General features: G+C 33.3%; 1 pseudogene; it reads left to right on the top strand.

Moving 5' to 3' along the window:
- The first annotated feature begins 6064 nt into the window (after positions 1-6064).
- LOC113604000 (uncharacterized) lies at positions 6065-6197 on the top strand (annotated as a pseudogene).
- The last annotated feature ends 1892 nt before the right edge of the window (positions 6198-8089 follow it).

Raw genomic sequence — 8089 nt, 5'->3', positions numbered from 1 at the left:
TTTTCATTTAATACTATCTTTAATCAAATTGTTTTATAAGCCATTTAAATTCACATGTCCTATGTTATACCTACTGATATCCAGAAATACAAAATAATTAATCAGTAATATAATCTAATTGAGATTATATCTAAAGCATATAGTGTCAGAAGATGAATACCAGTACCCCTAACAGGAGGTCCTTTACCGTCTGGTAAACTATGACTCTTGAAATTTTTATCTAGTTTCCAACAATGTAATTTCTTTAACTCTCATTTTTCTTATTACAAGTGTTTCAATAATTTTTGATGTTGTACATATTTCAGTATGTCCCTTTAAGTCATATTGGAACAAAAAATACATACCTGCCTAGGTACATAAGTTAGTAATAGGATTTTTTCTGGCTTCTAGCTTTATATTATTAGTCACACAAACATGTCAAAATAAGAACAGAATTTCCCAACTAGTCAGAGAAAATAAAGTTAAATACAACAATCTAGGTTGTTGACAGAACAATAAATACATCTACTTCATGGTGTGTAGCTAAGGATAACTAAAATGTCTACATGATGTAAGATATTTTCTGCGATATAGTCTCATATTGATAACTTGAAATTGGAACATATTATTAATTTTTATGTCATAGCTATTCTGTTCTTGATACTTTTCTGAGATTTATTAATCAGTGTTTATGATACATGATATCACAATCATGACATATTTGGAAGAATGATTTACTCTTTATCTCATTAAGGAATTTTACCAAGAAAAGTAATTTATTTTTGTTTCTTTATGAAACATAATGTATAGTACATGAGGTATCTATATTCTATAGGAATCAGTTAATCTAATTTATTGTCAAAATTTGAAATTCTTATTTCTAATAAACATTATTAGACTATTTTCTCAAGAAAATGGTACAACTTCTGTAATGTTATATAAAAACACATTGTAGAAAGTAAAAGTTTCTACTCAAGTGTGTTTTGTCTTCTAGAGGAGAAATTCATTTCATGATTTTGTAACTTAAAGAAATATTTTATTAAAATTACCAAGGCATAAAACTTTCTTTACACAATGCTGAAAATATGTAGCACTTGCCAATGGTTAATAGTGTTTAAATATATATATACACACACACACACACACACACACACACTATATATATATATAATTATTAGCATTTACATTTATTTATATATATATATATATTTATACCTATATATATATATTTGTTATCTGCAGAAATAGACTACATTTTGGTTGGGTTGGATTCACATAGTTATGGCCAGCTATTCCCTATATTCAATTTTAAATATAAAATGCTAGGGCATGTGTGGAAGATGTTCATAATAGCAACTGATGGTATTTAAATGTCTTTTAATTTTAGGACTGGAAAACATTTCTGATTGCTTATATATTTTGCTTATTTCACTTTTTACTTGGAAAAAAGAACCCAGAATATTATTGTTTGAACTTGAAATTGAGAAGTTCTTGCAGCAGCTGGAAGTATAATTTCTTCATGTGACACCACCAACTAGTTAGATTTGAACGGATAGTTTAGGGCTTTTAAAGAGCAATTAAAATTATGTGGCAGGTGATTATGTCTCAATGCTCCAGTTGCTTATATAAATGCATCAGTATAGTACTTCACAAGCAGAAAAACAATAGAAAATTTCTGCATATGCCCAATTACACTTGTAAACTATGTGTAGAAAATCAATGCCGTTTCATTTAATTTTACACAAACAGCAATTTGTAACTAACTTTGGAGTCTGAAAAATAATTTATTTCCATATGAATCTGTCTTGAAATTGTAACAATTAGGTTCACTGTTTTTCTTCAGGATTTCTGGCCTGCCAGTATTTGTATATGGAGAGAAATTATGCTGACCAATAAATTTTATACCTCTACAAATTTTGAGAAAGAATAATAGACTAAGGAAATAATGCATATCCATTCAGTATAATTTCATAGACTTAATTGTGAAATTAACATTTTTGCTTCATTTTACATTTGTTACATTTTACACCCAGAAATCTACAGTATAATATCCTCTACAGGCTTCAGTTTAACAGGCAGAAGAACTTTTCCTGGTGAAGCTGTTTGATTCCCTAGTTACTTTTTATAAACTGTTCAACTTTACTATTTTTGGTTGCCTCTTCCAAGAAAAGAGTACCTCTTTGAACGTAACATAATTGTAAATGATTCGGTTCTATGGTTTCAGTGTTTGGGAAACATATATTAAAAATATTACACTATGTAAATATAGGAAAAAAATGTACTTCTTTAGCATTGCTAGCCAAATAAATGACAACCAATTGAGTGGATTTATTTGACTTATATTTATATGGTGATTCTATGAATTGTTGTTCTTTTCCTTTTGTTCCTGCAATGGAACTTCTGGATTACCAGAAAAGTCAGGCACTTGCATGTCTGATGATGACAGTTACAATTGTATCCTTGTACTGTTTTCTCTCTTGGAAGATCATTTCTTTCTCATATGTTATAGTGTATGTTTCATTATTCTCATTTTTTAAGGAGATAAAGCATTTTTTTTTCTTTTCACATCCACAGAAAGTATTGTATTATCAATGCAGAATGACAGGGACACTATTTAATTTCCTGAATCTCACTCTGTTGAGAAACAAAGAGAATTTATTGACTTATTTTATTAGGAAGAGGTTCAAATGCGAACTTACCAGTAGATTTTGGAAAGATAGGACTTGTTTTTTGTCTTTTTCTCAGTAGTTTGTGGAAACAACATCCCCAGCTTCCAAACACACAATGATTACTCCTCTGCTCATGTTGTATTTGTGGATAAAGCATCCTACACAAGTAGTAATAATCACAGTTCACAGTTCACTGAGTAATAATCACATCCACTGAGGTGGGATGTGCACAAGCAGAAGTGTAAGTGAATAAAACTAAGAGTTTGTTTCTTATTCTTATATATTTTACTCTTTTATCAATTAACTCTTGCATACTTTTTCTAAACTTCAGATGCACAATAGGAATGGTAATTTATGCATTCTCTTTTAGTGTTGTGACAGGGAAAAAAATCTCTTACATAGGAAAGACATTCCTATTATTACTATTAATAGGGCACATTGATTATTAAGTGTGTAAATAACTTCATGTAGAATGAAAAGTAAAATAACTCTATAAATGAAGTGACAAAATTATTCAGAAGCAATTTTATTTTAGGCATGTCTAACTTAGAAAACATTATTCTTTTTTTAAATTTATTTAATGTTTATTTATTTTTGTAAGAGAGAGAGAGAGAGTGAGCGAGCGCACAAGTGGGGGAGGGACAGAGAGGGAGACACAGAATCCAAAGCAGGCTCCAGGTTGCAAGCTGTAAGCTCAGAGCCCAACATGGGGCTTGAACCCATGAACTGTGAGATCATGACCTGCCTCTAAGTCAGAAGCTTAACTGACTGAGCCATCCAGGTGCCCCGGTAAGCATTATTCCAATTCTTCCAAGGTTTGGCTTGGATATCTCAAATAAGGAGGCACAAATGACTTAGTTACATATATACTTAGTTACATATATACTTACATAAAGTCACCTAGATTAAGAACTCCATGGAACCAAAATAGTCTATATAGAAATGTTACTCTCCAACTCCTAAATATCTGTTTCACTATTTGTTCTATTTATGCATTCAAAACTATTTCCATATCAATACCCTATTTACCTTTTTTTTTTCAAAGTTTATTTATTTATTTTTGAGCAAGAGAGAGGCAGAGAGACACACAGAGAAAGAGAGGGAGGGACAGAGAAAGAGGGAGAGAAAGAATCCCAAGCAGGCTCTGCACTGACAGAGCAGAGCCAGCACAGGGCTTGATCCCATGAACCATGAGATCATGAACGGAGCCAAAATCAAGAGTTGGACACTTAAATGACTGAGCTACCCAAGTGCACCTCCCCTATTTACCTTTTGTGACATGACACATAGTATATTTGCCTTACTATAGACTCTTGGAACACATAAAATGTTTTCTAGGGCCTACGTTAATGATGGGGTCATAACAGACAATGAAATGTGTATTTGGATTGGATTGCATAACATATATAGAAGATAACAGATGCAAAGACATACATCTGTATTTTATCTTGTAATCAATTCGTGTACAGAATTTGTCTTTATTCTCATGACTATGTAGTATTGCTATATAGATAAAGTAGCTTTGAATTTCATTAAACTATTGAAATCTGCATCAGTTTGCTTTACAGTATATTAGTTTTTGTGTTAGCTTGTAGCTTCAGATTTTGTCAATTCCAATGAAGCATTTTAATAGAAGAGTATTCAGTTCCTAAAGATGTTTAATAAATGTCCATTTAATGTGTTTGAATTATGGAGGACTTCTTGGGTTATAGGATTTTGGCAATGGCATTTCTGTTTCCTTTCTTCTTCCTTATTTTCTCTCTGACTGATTCCTTCCAGATTTCCTCTATGAAGCCTTCTCTGATCATCTGAATTAGAAATATTCACGCTCTGGAAATTATATAGCAATTACTGATTATTCTATTCATGTGACATATGCCACAGAATCCTTACTTTACTAATATTATCATTTTATGCAAGCATAAAAATATCCATTAGGTTTCAAAGTTTAATTTACATCATAAGAAGGAAAGACTAGGTCATTTTTATTTAGCTCCCTGAGTAAATAATACAAATGTAAAATTATTGCTGAAAATAATTTGAGAATCAAGATAAAGTCCCTAATTTTATAGGTGAAATTAAAGACTCAGGAGGTTGAGGTCACTTGCCCAGCTTCACATAGCTAATTAGTCTTGAGTAAGTTTCTCAGTGTCCCAGGTACCGAGTAGTGATATTGTCATTATACTTCCAATCATGTAAATATTGGCAAAATTTTCCAAATTATAAATTGCAACAGTCTTTCCTTGGCCCTCTTCTTATAAATGTTTTTGTATGTGTCTGTGATTCGAATAGTGATGTCATTGGTGTACATAGTAGATTGAATAATAGCCACCCTCATATTTCTGCCCCTTAATCCCAGAACTTGTGAATATCATTGTATATAGTTAAAAAATGAATACTACCTTACATAGCAAAATATATGATTTAAAAATTTGGAGAGGAGGCACTTATTCTGCATTATCCACATGAACCTCAAATTCAATAGCAAGTATCCTTATAAGAATGAGACAAAGGAAGATTTGACAAAATAAGAGAAAGCCATGTGGCTGCAGAGGTGTATATAGGAGTGATGAGGTCACAAGTCAAACAGTGCCTACAGCCATGCACAGCTGGAAAAGGCAAAGAAGGGATTCTCCCCTAGAGCCTCTGGAGGGAGTCCAGCGATGCCAACATTTTGGTTTGAAAATTTTCTCCTCTAGAACTGTGAGAGAATAAATTTATACTCTTTTAGGCCACCTAGTTTGCAGTAATTTGTTACAGTAGCCACAGGAAACTAATAGAGCGTGCAATCCCAAACTGTACGTTACAATGCTGACTTGGATAAGTAGAGCACTTCATGGCAGAAGTTTGCCCAATGGAAAAATTAAATAGATTCAAATTTTTTTAATTAATTAATTTATTTTGAGGAAGAGAGAGTGTGTGTGTGTGTGTGCGCGCGTGCGCGCAAGAGAGACAGAGAGAGGGTGGGGGGAGGGGCAGAGAGAGAGAGAGAGAGAGAGAGAGAGAGAGAGGGAGAACCCCAAGCAGGCTCTGAGCTATCAGCAGGGAGCCTGATCTGGGACTCAAACCCATAAACCCTAAGATTATGAACTGAGCCCAAATCAAGAGTTGGTCACTTAACTGACTGAGCCACCTGGGTGCCCTAAATAGACATTTTAAAAAGCACATATTTTGGGGGGTGCTTGGGTGTCTCAGTTGATTAACTGTCTGCCTCTTAATTTCAGCTCAGGTCATGATCTCACGGTTCATGGGTTTGAACCCCACATCGGGTTCCCTGCTGATAGCTGAGTGTTCTTGGGATTCTCTCGCTGTCTCTGCACTCCTCCTCTCTGCCCCACTCCCCCATTTTCTATCTCTATCTCTCTGAAACAAAAAACAAAAAACAAACAGAAACCATGTTTTATACAACAGGAAATATCGCTTCTCGGCCTTTTGGCTAAGATCAAGTGTAGTATCTGTTCTTATCCATTTAATATACAGCAGGAAATATATATTGGATAATTAAAATATGTTAGGTAATATGGCAAGCACTGCAATATGGCATTTCTTTCATTCCTGGACAAAAAAAAAAAATCTTGAAGTATATAAACCTCAGTGCAAATGAATGAGTTAAGTCAGAGAAGTTTACCAACATCGTGTAACCAGTAAAAGAATGGAGACCCACGGTGATTAATAAATTTGCCCAAGGTCAGTCAATAATTGAAGACTAAAACTTGAACCTATTAAAATTAACCATAACAGAAATAAACATGAAGCCACAATTTGTATTTAAATAGAGATAAGAAAGAAAGGTGAAATTAAGACATAAACTGAGCAATTTTTAATTATACCTTGTGGAGTTGCTTATTTATGAGGAGGGAAGGTTTTTTGTTGTTTTTTTTTTTTTACATTAAAGTTGCCATACCAAGAAGTGGACCAGTGCAAGTATGATGCTCAAAATATGGTCAATAGTAATTTTTTTTTCATATATAATGAGGCATCATTTCTATTTCCGGGAATGGAAAATCTCTAATGATAATCTTCACAAAATTAATAATAAACAAAGTAACGAACAATATATAAAAATATTCTCTGAAGAAAGGGCATTTAACTGAAATGAGAAGAGCTCTATCCTTGTTTATGTTCAAATATGTGGTAGTACCTCAAATGAAAGAGGAAATATATTGTCAGTGGCACAGAATCTGGACTAAGGGTAGAAACTGTAAGAAGATGGATATTAGTCATTAGAAAATTGCTAAGCCATGCACGAAAACCTCTCAGAAACTGTTTAAGACAGAATAATATATTAGAAAAGAGATCAAATCAACTGAGGGCAAGATTAAACTCTATTTTGATGAACTTGGACAGATAATATTAAATGAAGAGAACAATAATTGGAAAGGAGAGAAATTCCGTATGACTAAATCAAATATAAATTCCAGATGTGAACAATCACAACAAATATGAAAATCATATTTTAAGAAATCTTTTAAGACTTTAAGCTCTACAGTGCATTTAGGTAGAATTTCATGTTTTTTCCTACTTACTACAGTTCATACAAACTTTATTTTGTAAGCATAAGAATACTGTATCTTACAACTAAAGAAACATGTCAAGGGCACACTTACTGGCATGAATGTAACTCTAAACTCTCGGCAGAGAGTGAGAAAGCAAAACCCTTAAATAGGGAGGGCAATTTTGCTAACCATTTAGGATGAAAATGAAATGGAGGTTAAGATTCTGTTGCTCCATGAAGAAATCAGTTTTCAAGTGCCCTTCATAGTATGAACACTTCTCATGGCTATCATAATTCAACATAGGGATTTTTCCATTAATGTCCTCAAAAAAAATTTCATATGAAGCTTAATCAAAACAACAGTGAGGACAATATATGGAGTCAGGTTTATTGAGTTAAGTTAAATTAATTTCCAATAGTTAATATTAATGATTAAGTTAATTAATATTAACTAATGTAAGGGTGGTTGTAATTTCAATTTTGCATTATCAGATACTCCTTATAATCACTCATACGTCGTAGGACAGGCTGTGGAAAGGAATTTGCTTATGTCTTATGAAATCTATATTTAGCTGTGAAGCACTAAGTGTTGTTTTATTTTAATCAGCTTAGGTAACTGGGCAGTACATATACTTAACTGGAGGGCTAGACATCACCTTGGAAAGGAATGACCTGTGTAGAGCTCCAGGACTTTCCTTAGCAGAAACTAAAGTCAAGGATCTACTTGAGCAACAATGGTCTAGTCAGGACACTTCCATTTCTATTCTGAATGCCACGATCATCCTTACTGCTGTGATGTCAAGTCCTCCAAATGTCCCCGCTTCTTCTATCACATGCTCAAGTAAAAACGTCCCAGCTGGAGCATCAGATTGAACTAATTGTAGGTAACTTGCCTGCACACTGGCTGCCAGGGTTTGAATGGAGAGGGATTTTTTTCCTACCCATA

This window comes from Acinonyx jubatus, chromosome E4 (genome assembly GCF_027475565.1).
Source record: "Acinonyx jubatus isolate Ajub_Pintada_27869175 chromosome E4, VMU_Ajub_asm_v1.0, whole genome shotgun sequence".
NCBI lineage: Eukaryota > Metazoa > Chordata > Mammalia > Carnivora > Felidae > Acinonyx > Acinonyx jubatus.
This window is presented reverse-complemented; position numbering and strand designations above follow the sequence as displayed.